The following is a 15,431-nucleotide window of genomic DNA, read 5'->3' on the forward strand; positions in this document are numbered from 1 at the left end:
CTAGAATCTTATCATGTATTTTCGCTTATAAAAGCAATTTCTCGATGTTATGCAAGTATAAAACTGTATCACTTGGGAAAGCTAGAAATTGAGACGGGTGAAGGAATAAAGATTCGTAGTATCCTCACGAATCTGATACGATTTAAGAATCAATCATTTGAAAAATATCAATAATATGTTGAAAGGCTTAATTTTATAAGTATATAATATTTTTAACGAGAATATTAGGAATTTATAAGAAAAAATCAATTATGAAAATAGTTTTTCATTGCGTTCTTATAGGCTTCAAATGATTCAAGGCGAATTTAAATACCATGCGTGGATATTCCTTTTAGAGATGAATTATGATACTCCTTTCTAAGAGTAAAAAATTGAGGTTGATGAATTATTATAATATTAATAATGAACTATTTTGCATTTTATAATTATGATAAGAGAATAATTTGAAGTAAGTTGAGTACCGTCATTATCCATTAGGCCCCTAAAATCACATTATTAAGTAAGACGAAGGGGCTATTTAGTATATAATATTTGAATGTTTTGATCCCCATGTTGTTTGAATTCATCAGCTGTCTCTCTCTCTCTCTTCAATATTTTCATCAAGGAAGCACTCTATATTTTTTATCTCTATGATGAAAACTTATAGAAAGGATGTTTGTATGCTATATTTTTTCAATTATAATTTAAAATTGTTATTATCAACTGTATTTTATGTATTTATGTCGAATAAAAAATAGGTCATTCATTAATTTATAATTTGAATTACCTCTTTAATGTAATGAAAGGTTGCGTTGGAATATAAACAGTAAAATAAATGTAAACAAATATAAAGAGCTTGCAACTTATTTTTGATACACAAAGCCTAGTAAGTAGAACTATCTATGTGTTCCAATACTCAGGCAGATGGACTCGGAAGAGGTGAGAGAAGTGAGGAATTGGAATAACGTGGAAAGACATTTCATTCGACACTCATGGTTATTTGGATGGATCTCTCATATATGGATATAGGCCGAGATCCCTTGAACAACTGCTTCACTTGTTCGATCTCCTTTAATGGAAGGAATAAGATCGTTGATTCAGCTCATACCTCTTATTATCAAGGTCTGTGATAGTGACGTATGATCTCGTTCATCATTGTCCCTCTACATAAATTCATTAAGATCTTCTACGGAATCATCTTATATCTCTACATATGGAACTAAGGAGCTCCGAAAAATGACAGAAAATAGCCAGTGGGAAGAAGAAAGAGAGATCTCATCCTTCATCCAGAGCTCCTTATTTCAACTCTGCTTCGTCTCCTAGTCAAAGAAAACTATTTCATTAATAAGAATCCCTCAGTGTTCTTCAAATATGTAAAGGAGAAATCTCTTTATCACATTCATATCAATTCCATTTATAAGTTGGATTTTCTGAAATACGGATAACTATATAACCTGGACACTTCAAGCTCACACCTGATTTCTTTATTACTACTGAGTCTCTTTTGACTTTGGAAAACAAGTGGAAGAAGATTCTAGACTCTTAAGAATATAATGCCTCTCTTTTTTCGATATTTTGGTCTATTCTGATGTTCTTGCATATAAATAGTTATTTGGAACTATTAAGTGATTAACAGTTTTTTGTTTTGTTTTTTTAAATATATAAGAGACTACTTAACTTTTGTATACTTATATTAAAATATATGAATATGTTGGCAATTTCCTAATGTATTGAGTCGGGAATCTTCTTCTAAACAACTAAATTGTGTGCCAACATATGATCAAAATATAATTATTTCTCTACCGAATAACTAAGAACCTCACACTAATAAACTACTGAGAGATATTACAGTTGTGTGGAACTGTTAAGAGATTATGTGTTCTACGAAATATATAAGGTACTTCTATGGAACTATCTGAATGTCATTGTAATGTCCAAACTTATTGAATTTGGAATCCTTCTCCAAACAGCTAAATTGCTTGCCACCATATGGGAATATTACTCTCGCAAACATCTAGGATCTACACAGAAATAAATAAGTTATTAAATGTTTGCCATACTAGATAATTATAAATTATTTTACTGAGAACAGTATTTAAAATGTAACAAAGTACGATTGTTTTAGTATTGAATGAAAAAATAATAAAAGATCAATGATATTCTTCTAAAATTACATTCCCTATTTATGAGTTCTCCTTTATTTTTTAATTTTTTTATCTTATTGATTCATTTGGTTTTATTTTGAACATGCAAATGCTATGTCGTTATTGAGATTCTTATCAAGTGAGTAGAGACTTCAAAATCATTCCTATTATTAGTTGAAGAACTATTATTGATCTGTATTATAAACTATTCCAACCAATATAAAAGTGGGGATGCTTTGGAAAATTTGAATTAGCTAGTATTACTAAAATATACATATATATATCGATAGAGAGAATAGTCAAAATCACCAGGCAAAAGAAGCTTATTCAGGGCATCATATTCGGTTATATTAACAAGATAATTACATTAAACTCTATATTTATTATATTCAAGATAAATGACAAATTAAGATCTTATTGTTAGTTTATGCTATATACATAAGCATTTCAGGTTGGGTATATAATATTCACTTACTCTTAATATATTATTGATTTCTTGGCTATAGTGATGGTTTTTTATTATAAATATATTTCAGAGACTTCATAACATACTGCATAAACGTCCAAAAAGGCCCAGAAGTGGTTGGAGGACAACTTGCCTTTCTGTCCAAAGAAAATGTGGCCCCCAACTGATCGGATGACACTGAATACTTAAACAACTAAGTTGTTTAAGCATTCATTGGGTTATTATATATTATTAAGTTTCCATACGTTATAAATTATGTGCGACATTTTTTCCGTTCCCTATTTCGATATTCGACCTTTTCATCATGGCCTGATACTTTGTTGTGTAGACAAGAAAGGGCTAGGGATGGTTTTTAATTTTTGTGAAATGGGATTTAATTGTAAATTAGGGTCTCAAGAATCCTATGAAAAGAGAGGTCCATGCCCTAAGTGGTTTTCTCGCTTCTAAGTAACATTTCGTTACATTTTCTTTCTTGATGGAAATGTCCAAATATACGATTGGTCGTTTGCATACTCATTATCTGGAAAATGGCTTTACTTTGAGGTCTTGAAACCCTTATTATGAGCATGGCGTTTTTATTTCTTGAAGGTGACTTTCTCATTCGGACTTCAGAGCTGTTGGTTTTCCCAGTCATTGGAGTAAATACATCTTATACCAGAAATATGTTCAATCGTGCCAGGTTTATGGTAATGAACGATATTGTTGAAAAAACACATTTATAAAGTAATTATAAAGCATTTTGTCCACAAATAGGAACTATGGGAAGGCGGAGTGACGTTTGCCATATATGTTACGATCATTCAGAAACTTAAGCCTCCTTGTTTAGGGAGTCCATCCTAAAAAAATCCTTAAGACAATTGGACATTATACATTGATAATTCCATTAAATAACATTTGGAATGTGTTCAAATGGAAAGAAAAGACTACAACACACGAGTCAGTTATGTTAAATATAATAGGGATGAAGTTCAATGGTTTATGATTGGCTTTTCGGAGGCTAAGTCCCTTCCATATTCATCTATTCGAAGAGGAAATACTCAATTCCTATATTTATATAAAATTAATTTATTTTTCGTTGAAGATGAAGGAGCAGGGACATCTCACATATACATGTTTGATGAAGCGGAACAAGTAACCTTATATATTATAATTTCTAAAAATATTAATATACATATTCTTAGTTTCTTTATATTTATTACAGAAAACTTGCAATAAAGGTTCTAATTATACTCCATCACTTTTATATAATGAAATAATGCATTGTAATTTTGCTCCTCGGCCGAAATTCAATATGAGAAAATTGTGGTGGGTGATTTATTTCAATAATATTCTTATTTAGCATACATTGTAATGCTGGGGAAAGTAGATAACATCTATGTTCATTTTCTAATAGCATTTTTCCAAATTTTCTACCGATCGTAGGATTGGAATGATTTCTAAATCTTTTAAAAATCAGCAAAGTATAGATTGCATTTATTATTTAATTGAAGTAGTGAATAATACGTCTCCAAAATTGTCTGCAAAACAAGATAAGAGAAATAAAAAAATTAAATGGTTCAATGAGTGGTCCAACAGTAAAGAAATTAAATCGTTAAGGCCATTAAAAAATAGCATGTCATCTAAGGAATTAACAATTTCGATTCCTGAAAATGATTTATGTGAAGAAGCTTCTTTAGCAGAAAAAAGGAAATAATATCTGAAAATAAACATAGCTTTTGTGATCAATTGAGAGAAACATATTTATTTAAGGACTTATGGAGCACTTTTCAAGTCTTGTACTTGCATCAATATCGTCAACCTCAAGTCCTCTGTCTAACCCATACTCTCCTTCAACCTTAAATCCGTTTCTTACCACTTAAAGTTTCTTACCCCCTCTCCCCTTTGTGTCTGTTTGTTACCTCAAGCCTTTCTCCTATTTTGAATCTGTTTCCTACATCAAGCCCTCCTATATTTAATCAGCGTTCTTGCTCAAGTCCTCTTCCTACCTCATCATCAAGAGTTAAAGAAAGGTGCTTCATTTGTATGGGGTTTTCCTTATATAAACGATATTTGATCGGTACTTTTGCCTTAAACCACTTCACCTTAGGACATTTTGCCTTAATACTATTGTGCCTTTAGGATATTTCGCCTTAATCTTCTTAAACAAAATATCTAATGTTTATTAATATAAAAAGCATTAAATGGAGGTTTTCTATTGGAATAATGATGGGATTATGCCCCAAAATTACAATAGTAGTATCAAAATCTCACAATGTAATGAGTTCGAACAAGAAAAAAAAAAGTAATATAATAAGAAAAATAAACGAAGACGACAACTGCTCAAACGGAAGAAGTGCTAGTCACTGCTCCGTTATTAATTATCATTATACAATATGGATTATATATATTAGAAAAGAGTCATAGATAGACGAACACGTATAACATAAAGCAAGATCAATAATTTCCACTTCTTTATGATCTAGGATGTTTCAGAAGAAGAATTGGTTGACTATGGTGAGAAAGGTTGGATCATAACTCATAGACATAGGAGAGCATGAGGAAATGAGATACGTAAGAAAAGAAAAATCTAAAGCTCCGTACAATGGAACAATTTCTAATTGAAATAGAAAGATGAGAACGATGTTATTCATCTTTTCATAAACTTTATTTCTTGTCAAATGAGTACAAAACAGTTTACATTACGTATTCACATAGAGTTATTGCCATAACAGAGTGACTATTGGCGGTGTTGGAGTTAATATTGCGGTCAACATTGTCCCTAGCTCAGTTAGGGTAACCTTTTATATTTAACTATAAAAGCTTGTAGTGAATGAGTAATTTACTGCTTGGAGATTCTTCTATTAAGAAAAGAATCCATTGAATATCAATTGAGAAGAAGGTAAAATTGTTGTAGCTCCATTAGTACTAATAGATTAATTAAGGACAAACTGTAAGAGCTGAATTAGAACATAACATAGGGTTGCTGAGCTAGAGGCAAAGGTCAAAATGTTTTGAACTTAGTAATTCATGCACAATATACAATCTAAACCGTCAATTGGAAATCTTATTGCTTTGATTAATTTATCTTATACATTTGTTTGTGAAGGTTTCAATTGAAAGCAATTCTTTTTAATATTGGACCAATTTCTTAATATATGTTTTACAATTTTAGCCTATACTTTTCCAGAGAATACGACACATATTTTGATGATCAACTTAAGAATATATTTATATTTAGAAAATATTATTAAATAAATTTAAATAGATAACACTTTCCATTAGAAAAAATGGTACAAAAATAGTATATGACCAAATTAGTACAGTTTGATCCCTTAATTCCAAATATGGCCATATTTTTTTCTCTCATAGACTCGTGGCCTTCAGAAAAAGGTCATACATTTTTTGTTATTTTTAAGATTCAAGGCTGTTTTACACCCTCGGTGTTGAAGATAGGGATAAATTATGCTAATATATTTTAAAGCCGAATGTTAAAAATTATTAAACCATTTTTAAAATATCTGCATAATTAGGATTAGGATTATAGCTCAATTTATTGCGTAATCTCACAGCATTGAACTAAATTTCCAAACGATCCTGGCAAAGTTTATATGGTGCGAGATACAAGAGCTCCATTGAATCCAAATTTGAGATTAATAAATGACTAGATTTAATATCACCAAGAATACCAAGAGGACCTGTTTTTCTCATTGAGAGTGTTACTTTCATCCCACTTGGATCAAAGAAATTTTCGTATAAATTCTCAAAATCATAAAAAAATACTTTCTGCAAAATGAAAGTGTTTCTTATTCAGTATCTCTTTATAGCTTGGCGCCTTCATTGAGCGACTGTTGAGAATGTCAAACACTTCATCATGAATAAGAATAAATTCTGCTCTAGCGAGTGTATCATCAATTTGGTGTAAGTTTATGTGAATCCTAGAGAAAAATAAAAAATAAAATATGGAAGCATGATCTTTTCAAGTTTTGAATACGTATGCAATGTATATTCAGATATATATAAAATAGACAACTACATTACCTCAATGATTGTATTTGATTCTGGAACATCTAAATTGCATTGTATATCTTTATTCGTCTTTCTCTCATTCCGAGCATTACGAACATGAAGTCGGCGTCTTTTCGGGCTCGGAGGACATAGTCTATCTGGAATACTGACGGATTACTTCCTTGTTTGAGACAATGATTTTGTACAACACCATCACGAACAAAGTCCGACTCACTAAATTGTTCTTAACACAAATAGATGTGTAGTGATGGTTTCAAATTTTCACAGCGAATTGCCTGTAGACATCCAACTCTTAATTGAGGATCTTGTGGAATCCGATGAAATGAAATATGGTTTATTTTCACTTTGTCCGATCCATTGCGATTACTACATTTTATTGTACAGCAACTTCGAACCATTTTGCCTTGTTCCACTAAAATAAAATTATCAATAGATTATTATTATATAAAGCGCGTAATTTCAAAATAATTCATCTTGTTCCCACAAGTCGAGCCAGGTCAACAATTTTTCATATGTCGTTCTTTGATAGGCCAGTAAAGAGTAGAGTAGTCACTCTACTTATGTATATTCTCTATACGTAGTCACCTAAAGGACTCAAATAACTCGGAAGTTTTATATCTAGGACTGGGAATTCATACCACCAATGGATCTCAATACAAATTATGAGAACTATAACAAGTGACTTTTAACTAATTCAACGAATTTAATGTGTATTATAATTCAATCAAATTTGAATATTAACCTCATGTGTGACCATTGTGTTTACTACAATATTTTTCAAAGAATATGAATATTACGACTCTATATAATCATTCAATCCAATTTAGAGTAATAATCCGGCATCAATTTGTAAAATTAATATTAATGTATATTCTTTTATTAGTGTTTAATTTCGTCAATTAATTAATTTCTTAGATAAATGTAAATACTTCTAGAATTATTATGAAAACGGCTTAAAAAAATGTATTCCTCACTTTATGTAATTGTCCAACTTGGTATAATTGTTGGGGACAACTCAAAGGGCCTCAAAGATTTCAGGTGACTTACATTTCTCATTAAGGTTTTGTATTATAGATATTGGTCTTTTTTCCTGGAGTATGTGTGAAAATATTTGATACAGGTAACCCTGAATTTACACAACAATCATTGAGAAAATATATATTTTTTTGTTCTTTTGATTATGTGTGGTATTAGTCCATTATTGAGAATCTTACAGATCCTTGTATTTTTTCAAAAGATCTTAAAATGTCATTTTATGAATAAGATAAATATTCTCAAATTAAGGACTGCTTCAATATTCAAAATTAGCCCCTGTGCTTTTGATAATGTTAAATTTGAAAATAGTGCAATCATTTCATCAATTTTTAAAAACAAGAGGAGGATTTAAACTTATGAATGACTCCGAATATATATGTAGAATTAAGAATAATTTTAGGGCCTCTTGGATTCCTCTCAGTGGCTCACCTCACGATAGTCAACATTTTCTTCTTCTCACACATTGTGGATCAAAACGAAGAGGAAATCCCGGATCTTTTGCTCATATTATGCCTTTTTGTCAATTTATGAGTCATTTCCAATATGACTAATCCATATTGTCAAATGATAATTAATAATCGAGCAGTGATTAATACTTCTTCTGTTCGAACAGTTGTCCTCATAGTTTATTTTTCTTATTATATTAGATATTTTATTTCTTTTTCGAGCTCATTACATAGTGAGATTTTGATAGTATTATTGTACTTTTGGGGCATAATCCCTTCATTATTCCAACAGAAAACCTCCATTTAATGTTTTTATATTAATGAACATTACATAATTTGTTAAAGAAAATTAAGGCGAAATATCCTTTAGGCAAAATGGTTTTAAGGCAAAAGTACCGGTCATGGATATAAATTACACATAACTGTCAAAATTAAGGACGGCATGAAGTAAAAATACGGAGAGTATAGAAATAGAATTTAAGGCAAAAGTACCTAGCGTCATTTATATCATACAGGAGTGCAAAAATAAAAACTTCCGTCAAAAATAGAAATATAATATAATGAATGATTCAACATTGAAGACATCAAGGCAATTATAAATGCAGAAATCCTGGAGCAGCTGCTTCAATAAACACATGTTTAAAATTAGGGAATCACTGGCCTTCTCATCCACCAAAGAGCAATTTATGGCTTCCTCTGATCTTCCTCTGAATAATTATATAATTATAATATAATGTATTATTTATAACTATACTACATTATTTTGTACAAACCCAATCTGAAGTAACACTTTATTTTTTAAGGGGAAATTCATCCGTTATAATTATAAGTTTAATAATGTTTTTAAAGTTTAATTTAGAAACCCCTTTAACAGATATCTAATTTGATTTTGAGTTGTATACATTAAGTCAATCCATAATTTTTAACTCAAAAACATTTTTGAGGATTTCTAATATTATACCAAAATGGAAGAGTTGCTTAAAATACCACGTGATGTTGAGATAAAACTACAATTATGACAAATATTATATCCTTATAATTACAAAAAGTTCATATGAGTTAATATTACTAAAAAAAATGGGCTATAAGTTCACCAAATGGAATGATGATCAAAAATGAGCTTGTGCTCCTCCCCATAACATTAGAATATTGTATCTTGTCTCCTCTTTCCTTTTTAGTCTCTTTATATCTCTACATAATTATGTAAACATAAATATTAAAGGAGCAAGTGACGTCACTTTTTCAGGAGTTAGAAAACTTTTCTATTTTCGGCTTAGAAGAAGTGCAATACCACCAAAACACAGTGACTATCAAACAAATAAAAGTTGTATGGTTCGGATGTGAACAAAATTCTACACTCAATATACAATTCATGAGTCTATTTAAAGTCCTGGAATCAGTTGTTATTGACTTTTGTAACCTACCTACCTAGTAATTAGTAATGACGGATCTTGGCTTTGTGTTCCTCGTTTCACGTTAGTAGAACAGTGTAATTAATTACTATAAATTCGAATGTGTTCTGGTTCTTTTACAATCTCTAAAGTCATGAAGATGCATATTGAAGGTGCTCATAAGAGGAAAGGAAAATTCAAATGTAGTGACCTTTCGATTTCCTTTACCCAATCTGGAAACTTGAAGAAGCATATTGAAGGCGTTCATAAAAAGATAAAAAGAAATCACATGTATTTACTGCTCTAGTTCATTTACACGCTCTGGAAATTTGAAGATGCACATTGAAGGTGTTCATGAGATGATAAAAAAATTCACATGTAGTTCCTGTTATAGTTCTTTTACACAAAAATCAAAGTTGAAGACTCATATTAAAACTGTTCATGAGAAGATAAAAAAATTCCAACGTAGTTCCTGCTCTAATTCTTTTACACAATGTGGAAACTTGAAGAATCATATTGAAGGTGTTCATGAGAAGATAAAAAAATACAAATGCAGTCACTGCTCTAGTTCTTTTACACAAAAATCAAACTTGAAGACCCATATCGTCTTGAGAAGATCAAAAAATTCCAATATAGTTCCTCCTTAAGTACTTTTGTCAAATTATTTGACATAAAGATGCACTATAAGACTCATCATAAGTAGGTATTGAAGTGATATATAATATAATATAACTTTTACAAGATAGTAAAATATATTAATGCATAGGACTGAGTAATAAAATATTAAAAAAATATTTTTAATTTTGTTTCTAATTTATACATATTTAGTGTTTACAATTTTCAATTGTCTGAAAATATAATTAACATGACAATAGTGTTAGTTTTGTTCATGAATTACTCCTTGACCGTAGTAATGGACGAAGAACTTAAAGGGAAGTTGAAAAATGGAGTCTTAAGAACCACAAGGTCTCCTATTAAAAAAACAGGTTCTAATGTCTCATATCCCTCCTTCCCCGTTATGAAAATGTTTTTTACATCACTGAAAAGTTTTATGAATCGGGGAAGTAATTACAATAATCAAATAATTTAAGGAATTCACAGCGTATACATCTAAATATTAAATGTGAATGTTTGTCCTTCAATCACGACTAAACCAAAGGATGGATTTTACTGAAATTTTTTTATGTAGGCTCTTAGGGCTCCAGAAACGGTTCTGATAACATTTTTTATAGTCTTTAAGGGCAGAACGGCCATTAAATAATATTTTACCTGTCCTACCGGGGTTTAATTAGGATATTATAAGGGGTATTTGATGCTCAGGGAAGCGGTGGTGGAATAATTTAACCTGCATCAGGTACCAGCAACCCAAGGGGTTCTTGGTGCTTAGAAATAAGGTGGTGGTGCAGTTTAAACTTCCTTGAGGCACAGTACTTCTTCTGTACAACCTGAGAGCCAGGGTGCATTTTGGGATATTAGGAGGGTTCTTTGATGCTCAAGAAAGGGTTGGTGGATAAAATGAACTTGCATTGGGCCCAGCAGTTCACCTGCACAACCCGTGGGCTGGAGTGTACTCAAGAATATTAGAATGGTTCCTTGGTGCCTAGAAATACGGTGGAGGTAGAGTTTAAACTGTATATAACATCAGCACTTCACTTGTACAATCTAAGAGTATTTTGAAAATGAGAAGGGTTCATTGATGCTCAGGGACGCGGTGGTGGAAGAACTTAAAAAGCCAGAACAATTGTAAACAGTAGCAAAGAAATCTCTTATGGACACACCTTATATATAGTCACCTGGAGAATCATCATAATTCTTCAATAAAAATAGTAATAGATCTTGACTTTTCATGGAGCTCTGTTTCTGTTAGTCACTTTCCTCACATCACTTATTTTCCTTATTAAACAGACAAAAGGCCAGAAATGATATCGTAGTTAGCCAAATAAGTCCCTAACACCAACTTCTATTTATGTACTCCTGGATTATCAAGATGTTCAAAATTATATCCCCCGATCATGGTACTTCTATGTAAAGCTTTAGGGGAGTCTAATTAGAAAAACGTAAAATAAGTGGGATCCTCTCCCAAAATGGTATGAAGCTCACGGTTACTACTTTCATTTACACACATCCCCTCAAGGGGCCATGCAATTTGAGACTGTATGGAATTTCATCTCATTTTGTGAATCAGAAGTATCCAAAAACTACCTGGATAATAATTGAGGTGTTGCGACTGGCCGTTGAAGGTAACTTATCTCATGGTGGTGGGTTTCATGCCTTTTTAGGACCCATTGATACATGAAAAAATCTTTAATTTCGGGGTATAAATATGAGGGGTGAGGGGTAATTACTGTGGTTTATATAGGAGGACGTCTATTTTATACAGATAATAAATTAATAGAATAAATGAAGATATTTTTATATTTATTTAAGGTATAACTATTAATTTTCGTGAAATAAATTGGGGTGTTGAGAGGGGACTTAAAAGTAATGTAATTAACATCGAAGGATTTCATCTCATTTTGGTGGCTGGCGGTACACGAAATAACCCCAAATTTCGAGGTATAAATTTGGGTAGGTGAGAGTTGCTTATTGTTAGTTTATGTAAGGGTGGTGGGCTAAATATCTCGGGCGGGAAATGTCTGGAAGGAAATGACGTAGAAACTGTTTTTCATATTTGGAAATGCAATATTTTCCGCTCGACGTTCTGACAGTCTACGTTTTGACGTCTTGCGAAAGAAAAAAATCTACGGACCATACTATTTCATCAAGTTTTTGAAATTAAAGTATTTTTATTTAAAAAAAATTCGAAACAAATGAAAACAGTTATAAAATTAACTATCAAAGGAGGATTCGGACAAATAATTTTTGAATTCTCCCCGTCTGAAAAGAAAAATAAGTTAGAAAGCAACAATAGAAAAGCCGAGGTCTACCATATTACAAACCATAAGAGAAGACTCACACACTCTCTTCAAATGTGATAAGTAAAACCTTTTTATTATGAAACGTAGTATTCTTTCGACAGCCAAAGCGTTTGATTGTTATATAAAATATACATTGCCTTTACATAAAGAATTGGTTCTCATTGGATCATCCTAAGTACTTGTCTCACCAAATCGTTGTAAAACAATTCAATCAAAGGTGAGTTTTTAACATATCGACTGCTTTATTTTGAAATACATAAGTATGGAATACACAGTAGTTTTTCCCTAGAAAACATACATTTTTCTCTCCATCCGATTGGAATAACATTTAATACATGAAATAACCTATTATTAAGAAATTTAAAAATAAAATTTCAGATCTGTAACTCAATCCAGCTTTGAACTCTTTTTCATGACGACTTTGATCAAAAATCGCCTAAAAGAACTTTTCCATTCTGAATTGTAGTTCTCTTGCAACTCATCTTATAGATGCATATGTTACTATCTAACCGCCTATATTTTTGTTATTAAAGCTGTAAAAACCCGAAAAATACCATATTAAAACCTTCAACTGCAATCGGACTGCTCTTTAAAAACCGTTTTATTTGAATCAAGTTTTAGAGTATAATTACGATTCAAAGGCATATTTCGACGTTAAATAACTATATAGATGAAAGTTACATGTAAAAACAAGTGATGAAAAACATTGCAACATTCAAACTAAATTATTTATGAAGTTATCTTGAATACTGTTCCTACCATATGTGTCTAATCATACAAAATTTAATAAAAAGAAGGATTTTATTTGGAAGTTAATTTTTCCTCTCGCTAAAAGTAAATAATAAATCTTATAGTACAACTTCAAAGATTTCCAGTAAAAAAATAAAGGTCAAATTATAATTGATTATTTCAGTTTAATTGTCAATTTTCTGTCGGATTTTTTAATGAATAATAAGATTGCATTACAAGATGTTCCGAAATTAAGTATATTTAGGCTGGGAAGTAATTAGGAGGGATTGAAATCACACAACCTGATTTTTGAAGTGATGAAACCTTTTATGGATAAATCTTTGATGTTTGGAATGATTTGGAGACAAGTCAAGGAACAAAGGGAAGTAACTTGATATAGCTATATGGAGATTACGTTTTTAGAACAAGTATAGGTCTTCAATAAAACAACATCTATAATCTAGAAAATATTTTATAACCCTATGAAAACCAAAAATAATACATTCAAGACTCCAGTTTAAAAAATATGTATATACAGGGATATTTTTTAGAACTGAGATGTAAGAGGAACGACATAGCACTCACTACATATTACCATCCTGTGAAAATCGACCTAGGTCGCCATCACCAATCACAATATTTTAAGCTGTCATGTAAAAAAAAAAGTTGTCAATACTGTTCGAGCTTTTCCTATATTATTTATGTTCAAAGTGAATGATAAATTTTTATATCTATTTCAGATGGAATGGGCAGCTATTTCTCCTTCCAGCGATATGGAAGTCCTGGAGTTGGGCTCCTTTATTGGAGACAAATATCATTTGTCAGATGATGCACAAGAAAAATTAGGAAACATATGTTGGAAACTTTGTGACTCTGAGTCAAGTAAAAAAACTAGACAAATGATCATGTTTAGAAACTCTATGGATACAGATATCATTCCCGTCATCCATTCACATGTTGAAGATAATTTATTTGTTTATGAGGCTATGATAAAGTGAGTAGGGCTAACATTTTTTTGACTATTATGAAAACAAGAAATTGAAATTTCATTTGATTTCATATATTAAATCCACCACTTTTTTTTAGCATAATAAAATTCATGTACATTTGCAAACTATACTAAAAATATCCCCATATTTATATTACAGGATAGCATATATTTACTGTTCCTTCTTTAAAGTTTAAAGTTTTTGCGAATATATAAATACATATATATATATTATATTACATGAAGTCAATATGTAAACCGTCCAGCTCATTGAGTTCAAGAGATTAATTTATACCGAGTGCGTTGCTCGTGTCCTTAATTTAAATCAAGTAGATTTAAAGAATTAAAAAACAAATTTGAATTTTTGAAATGTTTACTTTAGTCTGAGTAAAATATGTTTTAAAAAGTCATTAAAATCGAGGTTAGAATCACTTGATATATTTACAAGCTCACATTTTTGCATAATATTTTTCCAATTGATAGAGTATTATCTGAGCTCACAATGCCAATTGAGGACTACGTTGATGTCTTCAATAATTCCAACGAATCTAATCAATATTGCCATGAATTGATAAACTTTTTGGATGAAGTGAAAATAAGTTTACAAACAGTCCTTTACTGGGCAAAATAATACCCCCTGCTCATTATATTCTAAACGAGGTACGTCTTTTATACATCAATTATAACTTTGATGGTTATCAATACATGGTTCTAATTTCTATATATAGGATTTGTCAAATAGCCAAAATGAGTCAAATGTAATAGAACATATATTTCGATTTGTTGTTAATATTTTGAGTATACCAGAGCCTTCAAATACTATATTTGATCAATCCGTTTCATCTCAATCACATTCCATAATAACAGTTTCATCCTCCCGAACTCAACGTCAGAATCAAATAATTTGGAACTTTTTCGCTGCGGGTCTAGATAAGTTCATTCTATTGGCTATTGAAAAAGACACCGACTCAAATCAATGGTAGTCATTCAAAGATTTAGTATACAGTATGAACCATATTTTTATTTTGTAACAGGAGTGCTCAAATTTTGGAGGTCATTTCTCTGATATTCAAGGATCAAAGTGTGAGTCAACTTGAAAGTAATCTTAAAAAGTTGTTGGAAAATCCTGATTGGTATGAGGATGACAGCTCAGAGAGTAATTCGTCTTTTACACAAGAAGATACCTTTGTGAACGAGGACTCTTCAGACAGTAATACGGAAGAGGAAGACGGAAGTAATTACTATATCCTTACCATTGCCGGTTTTAGGGGCTTTCTGCACACTAATGAAAAATGAAAGGGTATTTTTTTAAAGGAAATTTATTATCCTA

General features: G+C 30.9%; 1 protein-coding gene and 2 long non-coding RNA genes across 3 annotated transcripts in view; 2 read left to right on the forward strand and 1 right to left on the reverse strand.

The window, feature by feature from the left end:
* Nucleotides 1–893: 893 nt before the first annotated feature.
* On the forward strand, nucleotides 894–2,152 carry LOC139907343 (uncharacterized). Its single transcript, XR_011783889.1, has 2 exons — nucleotides 894–1,101; nucleotides 1,161–2,152. It is a non-coding gene; the product is annotated as an uncharacterized lncRNA (long non-coding RNA).
* A 3,618-nt stretch (nucleotides 2,153–5,770) lies between these two features.
* Nucleotides 5,771–7,096, reverse strand: LOC139907372 (uncharacterized). The gene is made up of 3 exons (XR_011783931.1): nucleotides 6,809–7,096; nucleotides 6,607–6,731; nucleotides 5,771–6,503 (listed from the first exon to the last, which is right to left on the reverse strand). It is a non-coding gene; the product is annotated as an uncharacterized lncRNA (long non-coding RNA).
* A 5,373-nt stretch (nucleotides 7,097–12,469) lies between these two features.
* The window catches only part of LOC121130488 (protein timeless-like), a 10,383-nt gene continuing 7,421 nt past the window's right edge, over nucleotides 12,470–15,431 (forward strand). Inside the window, 1 exon segment of the mRNA XM_071893798.1 lies at nucleotides 12,470–12,601. The gene's annotated coding sequence lies outside the window, so the exon portion shown is untranslated.

Source organism: Lepeophtheirus salmonis, chromosome Z (assembly GCF_016086655.4).
Source record: "Lepeophtheirus salmonis chromosome Z, UVic_Lsal_1.4, whole genome shotgun sequence".
Classification (NCBI taxonomy): Eukaryota; Metazoa; Arthropoda; class Copepoda; order Siphonostomatoida; family Caligidae; genus Lepeophtheirus; species Lepeophtheirus salmonis.